Source organism: Elaeis guineensis, chromosome 3 (assembly GCF_000442705.2).
Source record: "Elaeis guineensis isolate ETL-2024a chromosome 3, EG11, whole genome shotgun sequence".
Classification (NCBI taxonomy): domain Eukaryota; kingdom Viridiplantae; phylum Streptophyta; class Magnoliopsida; order Arecales; family Arecaceae; genus Elaeis; species Elaeis guineensis.
The window spans coordinates 24,896,209-24,918,300 of NC_025995.2; positions in this window are offsets into that span (position 1 = coordinate 24,896,209).

Genomic DNA, 22,092 nt, shown 5'->3' on the forward strand with positions numbered 1-22,092 from the left:
GGTTGTGTTGTGGAAAGAGATCTAAATCAACATTCTGAATGTTTGGAACAATCTGGCTCAATAAGTGGGTTTAGTATACCTTTTCATACATAGTTTCCATTTAAGAATTGCAGGGTTCTGAACTTGTGCGCAGATGTGGACACTTGAAAGTGTGGTTGGTACCTAGACATCTAGTTCATATCCATGGGAGATGTAGAATGATGTGAGAACAGTGGGCCTGTACCTGTTAATGAACATTTTGAGATGGCTCATGTTAGACACATTTGATTTGCTTTATCTGTCCACAAAAAGGGAATGATAAAGCACCCTGGTTCAAGATACTCATTCTTTACTGAGGCAAAAAGCCATTGGAAAAGATTAGTGGTCTAATCACCCGAGAAGTAAACCACAAGTTAAAACCTTGGAGTGCAAGCTAACGGATTTGCTCATGATTATGACGGAACTAAAGGAACAGAAGGCATATAAAGGCAAAAATCCGCAAGTAAGAAACTGAAAAGGAAAGAAACTATAGCTTTTCCCTGCACTTGATCCAGAAATTTAAACTTGAAAAGCCCGAGCCTTGTTATGCAAATTGTGTTGGTATTCTTAACATTTCTTTTTCTTGGAGTGGAACCTTGTGCTGCCCCCTCTTTCTTTTTCTCTCAAGTATGTTTCTCACATGCCACAAGTCCCAAGGTCTACCATAAATAGAAGCCCTAGTTAATAGGAAGCTTTTCCCTGGATATATTCAGCTGGGGAGAGTTTGAGAACGTGGATGAGTAATTTCCACTCTGTCCATTTAATTGTAAGGATATGTCCTTTTGTGAATAAATATTATTAAAAAAATAATCAATTTTTTTATAGATCAATTTATCCATGTTCTTATATTTTCAAGATAGATAAATTATTTTCCTATAGATAGTATTTATCTATAAAATGGGAGAAGATCTTATCCACCTAGGAGATATCTAAATCATTTTTCCATCAATCGAAAAAATAAATTTTCTAATTCATTCATAATATATCCTTAACCTTATAATATAATACAATACAATACAATATAATATAATATAATATATAATAATATTTATATAATATAATATATTATATTATATTTAATATAGTATATTATAATATAATAAAAAAATTATATTATAATATCACAATAAATTATTATAATATAATATAACATAATATATTATAATATATTATAATAATATAATACTATAATAATAAAATAATAATATAATATATTATTATATATAATAATATGAAAACATATGTAATACTCGGTTCTAATAAACCAGCTCATCGGTTTTGGCCCACCAAGTCCACATAAAAGAAAAATTAGAACGAAGACTCCCAACAATGAGCACTAATTTTGCCCTCTTCTTTCTTTCGGATTCTCCTGTTGAAGCCACCGATGTCCTCTTTGTGTTTGCCTCAAATCTTCACCGGAGTCGGAGGTAAGGTCCGGTCCTCCTTCCTCTCTTCCTTTCCCTCCTTCCCATGGTATCGCGCATCCCCACCGGCCATTGGATTCATTGAAAATCCCATAAAAACAATGTTGCCTAGATATGGAGTCCAAGAGGAGGGGTGAATTGGGTCTTTTTAAAATTTTAAAGATTAGTGTACTAAAATAATATGCTAAAATATTTGAGTAGAGAGGGTTGATTTTCAATAAAAATAAATTCAAACACAAATGATAAGATTGCAAGTATAAGGCACAAAAAATAAGTAAAGACAGGCAAGCACAATAAACACAAAAAATTTATAGTGGTTCGATGCCAACCTTGCACCTACTTCCACTCCCCAAGTTTCTACTTGAAAATTTAATCTATTAAATGGATTTCAAGGATTACACCACGTCGGACATCTTCGACTCTTGCTATCTAAGTAAGAACACTTATTTTTCGGATATAAGCCAACCCTCAATACTTCGATTTCAGGTTCAGATCAACCTATCTGAGTTTTGGAACTCTCCGAAAACTCAAAAACCCAAATACAATATGAGAAAAATAGAGTACAGAAAATTCAGTACACTATCCCCTTAAATAAACACAATAAACACAATAGAAATACAATACTTAAGGGGAAGAAGCTTTTGCTGAACACTCTCAATGAATTATACACCTGATTGCCGTTGGAGAGTAGTTGGTGAAGTGATTGAATGCTTCTTTTCTCTCTTTTAGGACTTTTTGAACTTTTCTCAGATGTGAGCTTTGAATGCTTGCAAAACTTGTGATTTTTCACTTCAAGAGTGTATTTATAGTCACCATTTACCCTTGAGAATGTCTTGGAGTTGGTTTAGAGCCATTGGAGAGTGTTTAATATGTATTAAATGCACCAAAAATAGGTTGAAAACTAGTCGTTGCGAACTCATCCAGAATGGATCATCCCACTGTGATTGGGAAGTCCCATGAGATGCCTCATTTGGCCAGTTTGAAAAATCAGACTTTCTGTTTTGGTCTCAGGATCTCAGAGGTCATCCCACTGTGTGCCACAAGTCAAAACAGTGCGTGCCGGCTACTCAATGAAAAGGGATGACCCAGATGAGTCATTTCATTTTGTTGCAACTCAATTTTTCATGTATTTAAGGTTCGAAACTTACCTGAATACTTTCAAACACTCTAAAATAGCTTCAAATCAATTGGACACTCTCAAAAAGACTTCGAAAGCTTCTCCAACTTGCAAAAACTTCAATTTTGACACACTTGATGAAGCTTTTCAAATTCAATCTTTTGGACTACCTGAAACATCATAAAAATATTCTCCAAAGATAAGAAACACATTAGTAGTCTCCTCAAATAATTTGTGATCATCAAATTCAATTCTTGAAGCAACAATCTCTCCTTTTTTAATGATGACAAAATATTTGAGTGTTCATAAAATAAGTCCTTAAAGCTTAAAGAATTTGGGTTTGTGAAGAACTTGTAGGAATATGCCAAAGATTAAACAAAAAAAAAATCATGAGATATATATTTTCAATAATTTTAATGTTTCAATTCATTTTGCTGAAACTCATTTGTGAAGGTATCATAAATTTTTTAAGGATTGTTCTTAGTCAGTTAAAATTCTCTCCTTTCTTGTATGAAATAGATAAAAATAACTATTTTGATCATTTTGAAAAAGATCTCCCTCTTTCTTATATAAAGAGTGTTTAATTTGTAAAAATTTTTCTTATTGAAGTAGAGATGGTTCATAAAAGAATTTTATTTTTTTTCTTCCTTGTTTTTAGTATCAGAGCAATAAATGTGAAAGGAATGTTTCTTTCCTTTTTTTTTTTATTTTGAAATCAAAGCAAGGATGAAACTAAGAATTAAAAGAGAAGAATTTGAAACATTTTGTAGAAACAAAAATAATGTATTGAGGTATTTTGGCATTCATGCAAAAATAAAATTATCAGAAATACCAGAGCACTCAAGAAAAATAGATGTATCAGAGCATTTTTCAAAAAATATCAAACTAAAGGTAAAAACAGATGTATCAGAGTAAAACATGGATGTATCAGAGGCGTATCAGTGTAAAATACTGTACCAGAGTAAAAAATTTAAAAAATATTTAAATTTAAAAAATTTAGATAGACAATACACTACTTTCTCCTCTTTTTTGACATCATCAAAAAAAAATAAACTAAAGGGAGTAAGATTTTTCATGGTTGTATGTCAGGTACTAGAGTAATGGTGCATTCATTCAAGTATAACAGTTATTCATTCATTCATTCATCCAAAAAAAAAAGTGAGCCATGATAATAATCTCATTCATTAATTATAACAAAAAGAAAGGTTACAAGAGTCATAATATATGTCCATGAGCATAAAGCTCTCATACATTCAATCTACAAAATATAACTAAGTAACCTAATACAAAATGATGAAATCAGTGAGACTGGGCATCGATCATGAGATCAAGATAGGTGAGACATGATCAGCCTCATCCTCGATCGAAGGGTCTGGTTTGAGAGGAAGATGTCGGAGGACGGAAAGCAATGAGCTAAACAAAGGCTGGCTCACTAGATGCAGAGGGTCTAGATTGAAGCTGAGTCCTTATGGCATCAAACTGGGACAGGATCCCCCTCACTGTAAGTCAGAGCCCATCTAGATCAACAGATATGAAGTCTCTGGAGTCTCTGATGTCTGTCCGAATTAGCTCAAGAGAAGAACAAAGCTGGCTGTGGAGTTTCTCTATCTCTCGAGCTAAATCATCTAGCTGAGGTGAAGTGGTGGTCGAAGTGCTTGCTCATCCCGATAGAAAAACTAAAATCCGTCTGATCTCTCTCTCAATATCAAAATCCTGCCACTGAACCTGAGTAAGGAGCTCTCCACACTCTCCAGTCTAGTACTCAGATCAGACAAGAGCTTCATCCATGAAGATATGTGTGGTACTACAGAAAAATTCGAGAAAGGATCAGAGAAAGAACTCGATGGAGTCTGGCAATACTGCTGCTGCTGCTGCACCAACTGAAAGATCTGCTGCTGAAACTGGTGAGATTGCTGAAGAAATTGATTCTAAAATCGTTGTTGCTGAATAGATAGAATGTCTGTTACTTTCTCAGCCAACAGTCCCATCTCATCCTCCCCCAAACTAAAAGATGGTACGGTATGGCTCGATGGGGGTACTCTGACTGAGGATCCTGCCTCAAGCTTCGATACAGGATGATCAATTGGACTTTGCCTGGGCACATGTGAAGATGGACCCTCCCCCTCAGCATGCTCCTCCTCCTCATCCTCCTCAACTATAGCTGCACGACCCTTGGCCCAACGACCGTCAACTCTGACAAACCCCATGCGTTGAAGGGAGTGAATGTTGTAGGTGTCGGTGTATGACAGTCTACAAATAATCTCTTCCTCAAAACTCACTCCAAACTCCCTAAAAATCACAGTGAGAGCCATGCCATATGGCAAGAGAGCCTTGGATCTATTCAAGGCCTCCCTCATGGCATCGATCATCAGGAAAGGTAGGTTCAGGAGAGTCTCAGAAACAACATAGTGCATCAAGCAAATATCCCTACCAGTCATCAAATCATATCTTTCCCCTTTGGAGAAGAAAATCCTAGACACCATGTGGTGGAGCAACCTCATTTCCACACTCAGATCCTTGGTTTCAATTTTCAGAAATCCTTCTACATCTTCTCTTCCAAAGATAGTCCTAAATCCAATTTTCTTTTTGGGTAGCTTGTCTAGACAACTACCCTCATAAGGCATCTGAAGGAGTCTACCTAGCTAGGTTTATTCAAAATGATTTGGACTCCCTTCACAACAAACCTCAAAACACCATCAGAGAAAACCAAATTTGGATAAAATTTCTTGACCAAATCAATATAAACCAGCTCAGACAAACTTAGGAAAATTTCCATCCTTGCTTAATTAATTTTTCTTCAATTGAAAAACCATTATGCCTCAAAAACTTGAAATCTACATTTCTTCCCAAAGTAACCTTCCTTGCAGATAGAGGAATCTTACTTGGTGTAACCGGTGGAGGAGCTTGAGTTGGTGCTTGAGTTACCTTTTTTCTCTATTCCTCAGGCTCCAAAGACCTTACAGACTTCCTTCTCTGTAGCAACCTCATTTTGGGGGCCATTGTCCTAAGGAGAGGAGGAAAATTGATCGAGAGGGTAGAGAGGGATGAGAGATGGACGGAAATAAAGAGGAGAAGAGGGTTTTGGGTTGATTGTTATGGATTTTGCAAGTTAGGGCTTGAGATTTTGATGGAGAGCAAGAGGGTATGCCAAGAGAGAAAGTTTGCTCTAGGGTTTGAGATGGAGATCCAAGATTTTGGACAGTTAACGGGATGGATTTATGGCCGATGGAGAGTTAGAGGTTGAGTTTTTGGTTTGGGACGAGAAGAAGAGGAAGAAGCACGGTAATTGAGTCTCCCCACTTAGGTTTTAAGAGAAGAATTTAAACGGATCGGTTCATATGAAATTTGTTTGCCCGATCAATTGGGACGTCCCACATGGGTCGTCCCATCTAGAAAAAGTTTAGGCGATGAGAAAAAAAATTTAAAATAGAATAAAATTTTAAAAAAAATTTAAAATGGGTCATATCGAGTTGAGATGATCATGAGAAGTCCAGATAAATTTTGATATGATTTTTGATTGAGTATTTCAATGAAAAAATCTGAGAAGGTATCTGAATAGCACTGATGATTTTTAATTATCTTAAAAAAAACTTAAAAAAAGATAGATGCCTCCCAAAATTAAGATAATGAAGTCAAGAGATTTTGGATAGATTTTGGGAGTAAAATTATGATTGAAGTTCAAGCAGAAGGATCTAAGATACCCAATTCCCTTTTAATTTCATAAAATTTATTTTTATTTAGTACTTTGATGAAAATGTCAGCTAATTATTTTTCAGTATTTATGTATTCAAGTGTTATATCATTATTTTGAATATGTCCTCTTATAAAATGATATCTAATTTCAATGTGTTTTGACCTAGAGTGTTGAATTAGATTTTTGATCAAATTGATGGCACTAGTATTATCACATTTTATGAGGATGTTTTTAAGTTCAATACCAAAATCTATGAGCTCTTGCTTAATCCACAGGATTTAAGCATAGCAACTTTCAGCTGCAATGTATTCGACCTTGACCATAGATAATACCACTGAATTTTGCTTCTTGCTGAATCAAGAGATTAAGTTTACTCCTAGAAATTGATAAGTTTTACTAGTACTTTTCCTATCTAGTTTACATCCAGCAAAGTCTACATCTGAATAACCTATTAAGTCCATAGAAGATTATTTTGAAAACCAAAGACCTAAGTTTTGTGTTTCTTTTAAATATCTAAAAATTCTCTTAACAGCATTTAAGTGAGATTCTTTAGGATTTGATTGATATCTAGCACACATGCATATACTGAACATTATATCAGGCTACTTGCAGTCAGATATAATAGAGAACCTATCATACCTCTATAGAGCTTTGAATCAATACTTTTATCATGTTTATTTTTATCTAATTTATAGAAAGGGGTCATAGATGTATTTACAATTTTTAAGCTCTTCATTTTAAATTTCTTTAATAATTCTCTTGTGTACTTACTTTGGATAATGAAGATCCCTTTCTTCATTTGTTTAATCTAGAGTCTGAGAAAAAAATTGAGTTCTCCCATCATGCTCATCTCGAACTCCCCCTGTATGAGCTTGGCAAACTATTGATACAAATCTTCATTAGTAGATCCAAATATAATGTCATCAATATATATCTGTATAACTAGAATTTTTTTATTTTTTATTTTTATAAAAAGAGTAGTATCAACTTTTTCTCTTGAAAAGCTATTTTCTAACAAGAACTTACTTAATCTTTCATATCATATCCTAGGAGCCTGTTTTAATCCATATAATGCTTTGTTTAACTTAAATACATGATCTGAAAATTTATGACTTCCAAAATCTGAAGGTTGTTTTATATATACTTCTCCAGTAATATAACCATTTAGAAAAGTACTTTTAACATCCATTTAAAATAATTTAAAGTTCATAAAACAAGCAAAAGTAAGTAGCATTCTTATGGCTCAAGTCTAGCAACAGGAGCAAATATTTCATCAAAATCAATTTCTTCTTGTTGATTGTATCCTTTAGCAATTAATCTTGCTTTATTTCTTATTATATTTTTATTTTCATCTAATTTGTTCCTATATACCCATTTAGTTTCTATTATGGGATGATTTTTAGGTCTAGCAATTAATATCTATACATTATTTCTTTCAAATTAGTTTAGTTCTTCTTGCATGGTAATTATCCAGTTATGATCTTTTTCAGTTTCATCTATTATTTTAGGTTCTAGATGTGAAACAAAAGCTACATAATTACAAACATCTCTAAGTGAGGATCTAGTTCTTACTTCTTATGCCGGATCACTAATTATTAATTCTTTGGGGTGATTATGGACATACCTCCATTCCTTTGAAAGATTATCTGTATCTTGAGGTTGTTCTCGAATGTTCTGATTATTGATACTTTCATCCTCATATTTTTCATCTAATTGATTTTTGTTTCACTCAGTTGAGTCATTAAGGGTGAGCTCTTTCATTCCATCTTCTATGATACCTACATCATCAGCATCCTCTCTCTTTTTTGATGGAAGATCATTAGTTTCATAAAAAACTACATGAATTGACTCTTCCACTACTAGTGTTCTTTTATTAAATACTCTAAAGATTTTGCTAAAAGTGGAATAGCCAAGAAAGATAGCTTCATCAGATTTAGTATCAAATTTGCCTAAGCTATTTTTGCCATTATTCAAAAAAAACATCGACAACCAAAAATATGAAAATAACTTATATTAGGTTTTCTACCTTTCCATAATTCATAAGGTATTTTTTTTAAAATAAAACTTATTAAAGCACGATTTAAAATGTAATATACTGTGTTAATTGCTTCTGCCCAAAAATATTTTGTGAGTTTGCTTTCACATAGTATGGTATGGGCTATTTCTTCTAGGATTCTATTTTTTCTTTCAATAACTCCATTTTGTTGTGGTGTTCTAGGTGCTGAGAAGTTATTATTTATATCCTTTTCATCACAAAATTTTTTTAAATTTTTATTTTCAAATTCAGTGCCATGATCATTTTGTATAGAAACAATTGATAAATCTTTTTCATTCGAAACCTTTCGACAAAACTTAGAGAAAGCTGAAAATGCTTTATCCTTAGAAGCTAACAACAAAACCCAAGTAAGATGCAAAAAATTATCAATAATTATAAAATCATATCTTTTTCCTCCTAGACTAGTTATCCTTGTAGGACCAAATAAATCTGTATGTAAGAGCATTAAAGGTTTAGAAGTTGAAACAATATTCTTAGATTTAAAGAAAATTTTTGTTTGTTTATCTAATTGACATGTATCACAAATTTTATCTTTGTTAAAATTAATTTTTGATAAATCAAATATTAAATTTTTTTTAATGATTTTAGAAAAGATGTGCATACTAATATGTGCACGCTTATGGTGCCAAAACTAACTAGTCTCATTAATTTCAGCATTCATGGCCATAAGACATTGCATATTTCGTAGGATAGATCATCCAAATCAACTATGTATACATTGTCATGCCTATGTCCAATGAATCAATGCTAACATCAGTGGGACTATTATAATATACGTAGATGATTTAAAAACTACTTTATAATCTTATCACATAATTGACTAATACTTAAAAGATTATGCTTAAGACCATCTACAAGTAATATATTTTCAATACAAGTGGAGGGAGTGATACCAATGTTACCAATACTGATGATCTTTCATTTGCTATTATCTCCAAAGGTGACCATTCCTCCATTCTTGGCCTCCAATGTAATGAATTGAGATTCATCACCAGTCATGTGTTTTGAGCATCCACTGTCGAGATACCATTTTCGTTTTGTTACTTGGGATGCAAAACACAACTGCACACATGAAATCAAGTTTTAACATTAGGTACCTAAACTAACTTGGGTCCTTTGGGATTAGTCACAATGGTTCTTTGGAACCCATATTTTCTTAACATTTCTAGTATCAAATTTATTTGATAAACATGAATAAGCTTTATGCCCTACCTTGCCACATCTAAAACAAGTAATATTTGATAGTTTTCTTATAGATGCATTGATAAAAATATTTTTCAAAAATTTTTACTTTCTTAGAGTGTTATAGCCAAGTCCGGCTTTATCATATACAGTTTTTTGACTGTTAATGATCATCTGAAGTTTGTTTGAACTTAATGTAAATCTGTCAACTATAGATTTTAATTTGATTACCTCTTCTTTTAGTTTTTGATTTTATTTTACAAGAGTTTCATTTTGACTAAAAAGTTTATCTTTTTCTTTTATTAGAGACTGATTCTTTAGTTGTAATTCTTTATTTTTCTTATCAACTTCTTCTTTTTCCTTAGCTAATATATGGTTTCTTGATTTCAAATTTTTATTTTTTGTTCCTAGTTTTTTTAGGTCATTCAAAAATTTATGAAAAGCTTCTAACAGTTCATCATAAGTAAATTTATTTTGAGTTTTGAGTGTTACCTCATCTTTATGTGCCATAAGGCACAGGTTAGCTTCTTCATGAGATTCTTTATCAGTAGTGGAGTCATCACTGTCGCTTCATGTAGCCATCATGGTCTTCTTCTTCTTGAACTTCTTTTGACCTTTCTTGAGCTAGGAGCATTATGATCTGAAGTGGCCTGGCTTCTTGCATTCATAGCAGATGATGGGCTGTTCCTTTTCTTTTTCTTTACTCGACTCTCCCTTGACTGGTGGTCTTCTCTTGGTCCCTTGTCTTTTTCTCTTCATGAAGCATCTAAATTTTTTGGTAATCAGAGTCAAGTCCTCGTCTTCCTTGCTATTGTCTGATTTTTTTGTGTCTTTTTCTTTCTAAGCTGTCGACTTGAGAGCTATGGTCCTCTTTCTTCTGCTTTCCTCCTCAGTGTGTTATTTCATGGTCAGTTCGTGAGTCATGAGAGATCTAAGCAGCTCCTCCAATGGTAGAGTATTTAAATCTTTGGCCTCTTGGATTACAGTGACTTTTGCCTCTCATGATCTTGGTAAGGATCTGAGCATTTTTCTCACAAGATCACTATTAGAATAATATTTGTCAAGACTTTTTAAACCATTTATGATGTCAGTAAAATGAGTGAACATTTGAGTTATTGATTCTTCAGGTTCTATTTTAAATAGTTCATAGTTGTGTACAAGTATATTGATCTTAGATTCTTTTACTTGGTTTGTATCTTCATGTGTGACTTCTAATCTATCCCAAATCTCTTTAATTGAGTTGCATGTGAAAATACGATTAAATTCATTAGCATCCAAAGCACAATATAAAATATTCATGGCTTTAGCATTGAGCTGAGCCATTTTCTTATCAAATTCATCCCATTCACCTTCCGACTTAGGAAGAGACACACCATCAATCAATTTAGTGGGTGTGTGTGGTCTATTTACTATTATACTTCACATATCATAGTCAAGTGTTTAAATAAAAATTTTCATCCGAGCTTTTCAATAGGTGTAGTTTGACCCATTAAAAAGTGAAGGTCAGTTTGTGGATTGCCCCTCGGCTAGGGATGTGCCAAATTGGGCACCATTGATCTTTGGCTCTTGATGGTTAAATCAAGTAAGGGCCAGAGCACCGGACTCTAATACCACTTGTTGTCCAGATATGAAGCCTAAGAGGGAGGGTGAATTGAGCTTTTTTAAAATTTTAAAGATTAGTACACTAAAACAATGTGCTAAAGTATTTTAATGGAGAGGATTGATTTTCAATAAAAATAAATTCAAACATAAATGATAAGATTGCAAGTATAAAACACAAAGAACAAGTAAAGAGAGATAAGCACAACAAACATAAAGAATTTATAGTGGTTCGGTGTCAATCTTGCACCTACATCCACTCCCTAAGTCCCTACTTGAGAATTCAATCCACTAAATGGATTTCAAGGATTACATTACGTCGGATACCTTCGACCCTTGCTATCTAAGAAAGAATACTTATTTTTCGGATACAAGCCAACCCTCAATACTCCGATTTTAGTTTCGAATCAACCTATCCGAGTTTTGGAACCTCTCCAAAACTCAAAAATCCAAATACAATATGAGAAAAATAGGGTATAGAAAATTCAGCACACTATCCCCTTAAATAAACATAATAAACGTAATAGAAATATAATACTTAAGGAAAAGAAGCTTTTGCTGAATACTCTCAATGAATTGTACACTTGATTGCAGCTGGAGAGTGGTTGGTGAAGTGCTTGAATACTTTTTTTCTCTCTTTTAGGGCTTTTTGAACTTTTCTCGGATGTGAGCTTTGAATGCTTACAAAACTTATAATTTTCTACTTCAAGAGAGTATTTATAGTCACCATTTATCCTTGAAAATATCTTAAAGTTGGTTTAGAGTCATTGGAGAGTGTTTAATGCATATTAAATGCATCAAAAATGGGCTGAAAACTAACTGTTGCGAACTCGTCCAGAATGGATCATCCGATATGGGTCATCCCATTATAATTGAAAAGTTCTATGGGATGCCTTATTTGATCAGTCTGAAAAATCAGACTTTCTATTTTGGTCTCAGGGTCTCAGGGGTTATCCTAGGTGGGTCGTCCCACTGCATGCCACAAGTCAAAACAGTGCGTGTCGGCTACTCAATGAAAAAGGATGACCCAGATGGGTCGTTCCATTTTGTTGTAACCTAATTTTTTATGTATTTAAGGTTTGAAATTTATCAGAACACTTTCAAACGCTCTCAAATGGCTTCAAATCAATTGGACACTCTAAAAAAATTTTCAAAAACTTCTCCAACTTTCAAAAAACTTCAATTTTGGCACACTTGATGAAGCTTTTCAAACTCAATCTTTTGGACTACCTGAAACATCATAAAAATATTCTTCAAAGATAAGAAGCACATTAGTAGTCTCCTCAAATAATTTGTGATCATTAAAATCAATTCTTGGAGCAACAAACAAAAACTCTATTTTTTTCTCTGTTTGATCGAACTTTGTTCTCCATTTTCTGATCACTAGTCCATTGCTTACAGCGTCTCACCCCTAGGTCTGGACCCCCACCTCTCTACCTATCTTTCTTGAAGGTCATGGCCATCAGTGATCGGCCAATGATTGGAAAAAATTCAAAGAAAAGGGGTGATCCCTTATTTTTTTAATTATTTTTTAATTTCTCATGGATCGAACCTCACTGTCGGCCATCTCTGGCTCCACCACCATCGATCGCTGCTGTCAGACCACCAATTATACCATCGCATCTCGTCGGATCACAAGCAAACCTCCCTTATGTCCTCTCCTATTCGACCAAAGAAGAGAAAAGAAAGAAGAAAAGAAGAAGAGAAGAAAAAAAAAAGAAGAAAAAGAAAAAGAGAGAGAGAGAGAGAGAGAGGATTTTCTCCCTTTCTCTCTTAAAGTTTTTTTTAAATTCTCTTTCTTTTTCTCTCTCTAAAATTTCTCTCTCCTCCTTTCTCTCTCTAAAAAAGACCTATAGATCTTGTATCGGGCCATCCTTTTCTCTTTTACAGACCCATGTTGACCTCAGTGAGATGACTCCTAATCGATTTAGTGTTTGAATGGTCTATCGAACTGGTCATCCAATCAATTATTTTTTTTATTATTTAATTTTATTGAATATATGAAATAAAAAATTGATCATGATCTAATATTTTAAATAGGATTATCTGATTCATTTAAGGAAGACTAAAGATCTAGGGTGATTGAGGTAAGTGGATCTTATGCTTCTTATTTATTTTTAAATAATCATATTTTTTATGTAAAAAATTATTATTGATAAAATTATATTTTTTATAAAATAAAAATCAGCATATGTAATATGAAAAAGTATATTTTATTATAAAAATTGATTTTATAAATATATTTTATAAAAATAGCATGATTATGAAGTATGAATTTTATTATTTTTTCATCTATGGATATGTATATTTTAAGAAAAAGATTTAAAGATTTTAAATCCTCTCAAATAGCTATGAATGAATCCCTTCGGGAAGGTCGACATTCAGAGCTAGCATCCACATGAAACATGGCCCCACCAACGGGTATAAAGTTGGCCAACAAGAATTTTATCGATAAAGAAATATGATCCTGTCATGGGTATAATAGTGACCTTAGTATGAATATCTATGAGCAATATTTTGAAACATGATACGAATATATGATAAGAATAATTTATGATTCATGATTGTGAAATATACATGATTTATGCATGCATGATAGATTTATAACTTATTTTATTATATGCTCTATGAAATATTTATTTTTATAATATCTATTATTTTTTAAATATTATATTATCATAAAAAATAAAACTTATGCTAGATCCAGTAAGGAAGTGTAAGTTCTACTTACTGGGCTAGTGTAGCTCATATTCTTTTTATTTTTTTTCTTGTACAGAGGAATAAGGTTAGGACTGATGAAGAAAATCCAAACGTGGAGATTTGTGAAGCAAGCTTGAACATTTTGTACTAGAAGTTTAGTTTATTTTATAATCATGGACTTGTAGTTATTTATTTATGAACCTTGAGACTTAGGTTGATATTTACTTTTGAACTTAGATGCTCTGAACTAGTTTTGATTTAATTAAGTATTTGAATTGAACTTTATTATTACTTTTATTTATGATGCATTTATTTTTATATTTAAGAAGATGAATGTTGGCTTTGTGTTATCATGGGCTGTATCCCTTGATAGCATGACTGTGTTATGTTCTGAATTTGGGACGTAACATTTTATGGTATCAGAGCTATAGGTTTGATCATGGGTAGAACTTAAAATCTAGCAGTGGATAGTTAGGTCACGTATAGTTAGATTTTGACTTAATAGAATAAAGAAGGATAAATTTTGTTAACTATACTACTGCCCTGTTATAGAAATGGAATAATGTTAAATTTTGGATAGGAAATGATGAATGACAGGGAGAATGAAACCTTGGCAAATATAGCTGCTAGGACAAGAAGAGCAAGAATGATGTCGTGGGGAGTTGCCAGCCAACCAATTGAGTGGGCTCCTAATGCACCAGCTACTCAGGTAGATATTGTTGGAGTATGCCAGATGGTGGCCCAGCTTATCCAGCAGTAGCAGATGCAAGTTGCTCCTTGACCTACATCATCTGTGGAGTCATACTATGAGAGATTTAGAAGGCTCAACCCACCACTATTTGAAGGTAGACTTGATCCTTTGGTTGCAAAGACATGAATTTGAGAGATGGAGAAGATGTTTGATGCCCTACAGTATCCTGAGAATATGAAGGTCAGATTAGCTGTGCCTATGTTGAAAGGGAACGCTGAGTTTTGGTGGACCTCAATAAAAGCTGCGTATGGGAATAATGATGACCAGCTGACTTGGGAGGAGTTCAAAGAGATATTTTATGATCAGTACTTCTCTGAGATAATAAGATTGGTAAAAGAGAATGAGTTTCTAGCTTTGAAGTAAAAGGATGACATGACAATACTGGAACATGCCAACAAATTTAACGAGCTAGTCCACTTCCGCCCCTAGCTTATGGAGTTCGAAAGGAGCATAGCCAATAGATTTGAACAAGATCTAAGATATGAAATTCGGTCTCATCTATCTTCTCATATTTTCAATGACTACAAGGACATGCTGGAATGAGTTTTGAAGGTGGAGTCAGAATTAAAAAGATCAGATCTAGAAAGAGGAGATAGAAAGAGGCCAAGATCAGTAGAAAATTCAAAGGATCAGCAAAAAAATCTCAAAAATAATAACTCTGATAAGAAGAAAAAAATCTACATCCTGTTCATACTGTGACAAAAATCATAACTTATCTTGTCTCAAGAAGATAGGAGCATGCTTTTCATGTGGTGAGAAAGGACATATGGCTCGTGATTGCCCAAATAAGAAAAAGGATGACTCCAAACCTATCAGACCAGCTGACCAAAAATAAAAAGAAAATATATGAGTGTTTGCTTTAACCTAACAGGAGGTCAATGCAAGTGATCAAGTGGTGACACATACTATCCCAATCAATTCCATAGGTGCTCATGTACTATTTGATTCTGGTTCTTCTCACTCTTTTATATCTCTCAAGTTTGCTACTTCTTTGAATTGTATGCCTGAAGTATTGATTGAGCCATTATATATTAGCACACCTCTTAAGAACATTGCCATTGCTAACATTATTTTTAAGAATTGCATAATCCAAATAGGAAAAAGAGAATTAGAAGCAGATTCGATTCAATTAAATATGCATGATTTTGACATTATTCTTGAGATGAACTGGTTATCCTTGTACCATACCCATATTGATTGTTTCGAAAAAAGAGTGGTGTTTCAAATTCTGGGTGAGCCATAGTTCTTCTTTCAAGACGAAGCTCATAATGCGGAACCCAAATAGTTTAAGCCTTCTTTGAGTATCATCTCAGTTATGAATGCAAGGATGGCTTTAAGAAAAGGCTGCAAGATATTTTTGGCCTATATAGTGGATGCCTTGAAAGAATAATGCCCTACAAGCCAATTGCATATGAGATGCGATAAGATATTTTCTGTAATTTATCTTTCAGACTCATATAATTGACATTAATATTATTAATAAAATAGATATTTTTGATTCATTATATGCTGCATCTTATTGTTTTTAAAATTATAATGAACCCCCTAGATCCGAGCAATGATTTTAGGATCATGATGAGATCATGTCAGTGAGATCTAAAATTTTGATAGTCATAACCTAAAATATTTTCAGTCGTTGGTTCATTGAGTCAGGGATCAATGATACTGGTAAGACTGGCATCTCCTATATATGCTCAGAAATGAGGGTGGTTGATCTTACAATCACTTGTATGGTGACACTAATACAAAGATATAGTTGCTCATTAGAGAATGAGTTCACTGAATAGACCTACAAAAGAATATCAGATAGAGTTTTATTTACATGTTAGCTGATGATTCTCTAGTGGGAGTTGTGTAAGTGATCCTTTGACCTGAGATCACCATGGTACCTTATGTACATGAATTCATATTTTGATTCACTTTCTAACTTGATTCTCTGATCCTTGTATGAGATATTCTAGATGTGGTGAAGTATGCATGAAAGTTGTGAGTGATAAATAAGAGATCAGTCACTCCTAATAAGGAGACCAAATATCCTATGTGATCTCATAGGTCGGTGATTTTGAAAGTCTTTGACGAAAGCAGGATGATAATTAAAAAAAGATATCTAATATATCATCCACTGAATCATCATCTTCTGATCAAGATACATATAGATAAGCAATTGGATTTGACATATTTCTATACCCATAGCTCATCTGAGATGTTGTTTGACTGAAGGATTGAATTACACGATAATTTACCATTGAAGAATATTTTGATAATATTTCATCAAAAATCTAAATCTTTTGGATAGTCATGATATGTTGCTAGACATCAATCTTGATTTGTGAACTCATCAGAATTAAAAGAGTTTAATTCAGAAATCAATTAGAGAGAGTCTAATTGATTGGGACTCTTCGACTGACCTAATCTGATCGGATTAGGATTACATCGAGAGTCTGGATCCACTATTGGCTAGATTTAGAATCTAATGGGTCATACACTTTGAGATTTGATCTTGATCTGATTTAATTAAGATTTAATATAAATTTTATGGATTAATTTGATATGCGAGCACATTGTATTAACCCAAGTTCCTAAATTGGTTCAGTTCAAAGTATTTGAGCTAAACTAGACCAGTTGTCTTTGACCGAATGGGATTGGGTCCATTTTAATTGGGTTCTTATCTAACTTGAAATAGTTTTAAGTGTGGAAGGACTCCTTTACACCCACTAGGTTTCACGCCAAAATAAAAGCCGCCCCCTCTTAATTAACATGGGAAGATGAAGAGTCCTTAATGAAGGCTCTTATCTTATCCTATTGCCTCGTTCTCTCATCCAGAATCTTTATGTTTCCATGTCAATTTATTATGAAAAAATTATGAGGCACAGAAAAGGAGTCCTTCTATGTGAACACTCTCCTGTGTCATAAATATTACACAGTGTTTTAATTCATCGTGTGAGAAAGTGGAGCACCAAAGGTTGGCACCCCTTGGTCCTTCCTCACGTTTCATGGTCACCTATTTATATGGGGTGTCCCATATGGACCTGGTGCTTGATTTTGGATAAAAATTAGAGATAAGTGATGTGTAAAAGAGAAAAAATTTGAAAAAAATTGAGAAAAAGGCAAAAAAAAATTGAGAGGCAAAAGTTATAAAAAGGGTGGTGAGAGGATTAGCAAGTGTTGCTAGTGTACCCTAAGGTTTGATTTTTTTCATACATTGGAGCCCAAAATTAAATCCTAAATTGTGAGATATCTGAAGAGTATCTTCTTGACATAATTCTGGTGTAAGATTGAAGGTGACTAGATTTTAATGTGATTGTACTTTAAGTTTGAAGCCGGTAGCATTCTTAAGAAGACAAGACTGCGGCAGCACACCGGTTAGGAAGGACCTTGGCCAATTTTGTGTGGATTATCATTGGAGGACTTTTACTTTAGGGTCTTGTAGAGATCACTATTGTGCCATATTACTTTTTGGTGAAAATATAAAATTCTATCTCTTTGCATGCTTGTTTTTGTTTTGATCGACATCGGCATGGTGATTCTATGATTTAGATTTTGACTCGATGGTTTTAACTATTAAAGCTATTGATTTGTTTATTTTAATTTTTTTTAAAATTTAATTTTATTATATGATCGAAACCTAACAGTGGTATCAGAGCCATCCTTATTAGATTAGATCAAACAAGTGCAAAGTTGTAGTATAGAATTGTTCTTATTCATATATTGCCAAAAGTATTGCATCGATTTTTAGCATCGATTTTTTAAAATTAAAAATTATTTTTGACTTTATATGAATCATAGATTTAAATTTTAGTTATTAAAATTTTAAATTTATGATAATTTAAAATTTATTATTTTATGGTTGCTGGATGCTTAAATCGATTTATGGTTAAGGGTGTTATGCATGCCTAATTCGATTAGGGTTTGCTTTCTTATTTGATATGTTTGACATATGTTAAGTCATTGTTGTACCCTTATATAATTTTTGGCATGATTATATGATTGTTGTTATGACTTGTAAAAGCATATCAAATTGCATAATATGTTTAGCATATTTTATGTAGTTGCAGTTAAAATGTGTCGAGATCAGTTTAAAGATTCTCTTAAAAATTATATTAAGTTATAATGGTGGGATTCATTTTCAATTCAAATATCAAATTCATTTGATCAATTAGTATTGAGAAAAGTATAAAAGATGATTTTTTAATTAGATCTGTATACTGGCCTGACCAACTTTGTTGGTGTCTAAGAATAGCTACGGAGAGCCTCCCACCTACTGATCAACCAATTTGATCTTATTGAATTTGAACTTAGATTGATTAGTGATGTAGATACTACAAGGGTCTTCCTTCAAACTTGATCAATTGAGTATATCAAGATCTTAGCAAGCTTGTTGTGCTATCCACAAGACTTACTATAGAAATTGATATGATATTGACTAAGTGCATATTGATGCTTATGGCATATTTGAATAGTATTATTTTATTGTGCTATCCACAATGGCAGCATTGTTTAAGTATGACCATATGGGATTGAAGGGTTAACTTAACTAAAATACTATAGTTTGTTGTGCTATCCACAAGACTATAAGTGATCTAGAGGCAAGAGAGAAAAATATTGAGAATTATATGAAGTACAATTGATAAAGAGTTACCTATTCTTGAACTCATGAATGCTTGTTGTGCTATCCACAAGGAGTTTGCGAGGAATAGAGATCTCAACCCCATTAAGAAACATAAAGATGTTTCTCATTTTTCATACTTGAGGACTATGAAATTTATTAAAATAGTGAAAGACACAATTAAATAAAAGTCCTAATCTAGTTGTGCATGTCATCTTGAGTTGTCTGCTTATATTATGTTCTTGTTATTTAAATTAATTGTACATATAGCATCCTCACTATCACTTAGAGGTATATTAGATGCAAACAAATTGATCGAACCAAACTACATGGATTGGTTGAGAAATCTGAGAATAGTTCTCACTTAGGAGAAAGTCTCCTATATATTGGATACACCTGCACCCGATTTGATCGGAGAAGATGCTTCCAAGGAGGAAAGGGCCACATACAAGATGTGGAAAGATGACAATGTGATTCTTAAATGTATCATACTTGTCTCGATGAGCAATGAGCTTCAGAGGCAGTATGAGGACATGGATGTTCCCCCTATACTCTTTAATCTTAAGAAGTTCTATGGGGAACAAAGTCAAACTACTAGATATGAGATATCTAAGTAGTTGTTCCGTACCCACATGACTGAATGTACCTCTGTGCAAATACATGTCCTAAAGATGATTGATTTGATCACTCATCTGGGATAATTGGGCTTTGCCATGGATGGTGAACTTAGCCAGAATTTGATCTTGTAGTCTCTCTTCAACTCTTCTCATTTTGTCATAAATTATCATCTGAACAAACTAAACATTAGCCTGTCGGAGCTGCTGAATATGTTGAAAATAGCAGAGATTCGTTTCAAGGGCGAAAAAGCTCTAGTTCTTCTTGTCGATAAGATCAATAAGAAGAAAGATAAGAAGAGTTTCAAGAAAAAGCTGAACCTTAAGGCTAGCATCTTAAGAAGAAAGTGAAGAGGGTCTCTGCCAAAGGTACTTGCTTTCACTATGGCAAGGAGGGCCACTGGAAGAGGAATTGTAAGGAATACCTTGCAACTGTGAAACTAGCAAATGTTGCTAAATATTTGTATATGATACAAACTAACTTATCATTAAGTATTTCAATTTTAGATTCTTGAGTATTAGATACTATCTATGGCTCACACCTTTACAAATCATTACAGGATCTACAAAAAATAAAGAGTCTGAATAAAAGTGACTTTGAGCTATTCGGTGCTAGTGGAGAGTCCATTCAGATCGAAATCATGAAAACCAGAATGTTGAAGTTGCCTTTGGATAAAGTTTTGGAATTGAAGACCTGTTATTATATTTCTAATATCGTTAGAAATATTATTTTTGTACTATTGTTATTGGAATAAGATTTTGAAATAAAAGCAAAGAACAATGGTTATTCTATATATTTTTTTAACAAATTTTATGAAAATACTTATATTGAAAATGGTCTTTTGTTCCTATCACTTAATGATAATATACTTATTGATAATATGAAGAAAAAAAAGAGAGAGGATATGAATGTCACATACCTCTGGTACTGCCGACTTGGTCATATAAATGAGTCAAGAATTAATAAGTTATACAAAGATAAATTTTTTGATTCTTATGATTTTGAATCATATGAAACTTGTGAATCTTGTCTCATGGGTAAAATGGCCAAGGCTCAATTTACTCGATATAGAGAAAGGATGAGTGACATTTTGAACCTTGTACATACTGATATTTGTGGTCCAATGTCGACTCAAGCCAGAGATAGATACTCTTACTTCATCATATTTACTGATGATAAGTTTAGGTTTAGATATGCATTTTTAATAAAATATAAATCCGAAATCTTTGATAAATTTAAAGAGTATCAAAGAATGGTTGAGAAATAAATTGGTAAAAATATTAAAGCTCTTCGATCTAATCGAAGAGGAGATTACTTGTCTAGTGAGTTCTGTTAAATGTGTGCCCTAGATCCAGATCGGCTGACACATTTCTGTATAGATCTAAGGGTAAATTTATAATTTTGATTATAAATGAATAAAAAGATTATTCTTCTATCACATTGCATACATTGTGTCTGTGATACATCCTTGGAGTTAGTAGGAATGTAAATTCATATTTTTAAGAGTTGAAAATTTAAGATATAAATTTACATAACTAACTCATAAACAGCTCCTGACCATAGGATCATCACGAGGATGGTGATCGATCCGGAAGGTTGGTGTACGATCGCTTTCTTAGGATAGATGTGTCTTGAGTCTACAGTGTGGAGACATCAAAGCGAGAGTACAGATATTCATTGAGAATGAGAGTATTGAGCATGATCACTTCGAGCAGTCATAAGGAAGTCTACCTTCTCGTCAATGACTAGCTTGATGCTGCAGTTGTGTGTCTAGTTCTTTGATCTGAGGTGCATCGACAGTTCACCTTGAGTGTATTATAGTTTGACTACACCATAACTCGATCTCCTAGCCATTCGAAATCCTGAGGTGTATGTTGACTGTAGCATATTCATTGTAGGAACTAGGTCACACCAAGATGGGATCTATCAACCTCGGTAGTTGAGAGGAGTAGTCCTATGATAATTAAAAGATCGAGTTCTTAAGCTCATGGCCATGGTAGAGTGAAATAATAGAAAAGAGTTTTTCATTAAGGTTTCACATCGGACTCGGATCGATCGATTAACTCATATGACTGATGTTGGGTTTGACGAGTTCATCTTAGTCCTAATTCATTCGGGACTCATGATAGAGGAACTCAATCACACAGGTAGCTACATCGAGAGGTTCACTTCAGTTCTGATGGATTGCCACCACATACTGCTAGGTGTCACTGATAGATTTTGAGAGAAATTAGAATGATATTGATGATCGATCATTCTAATTATCTGAATCAGAAGAGTTCTGGTCCATCGAAAGGAGTTTCGATGATGTCGATGATGAGATCACGACA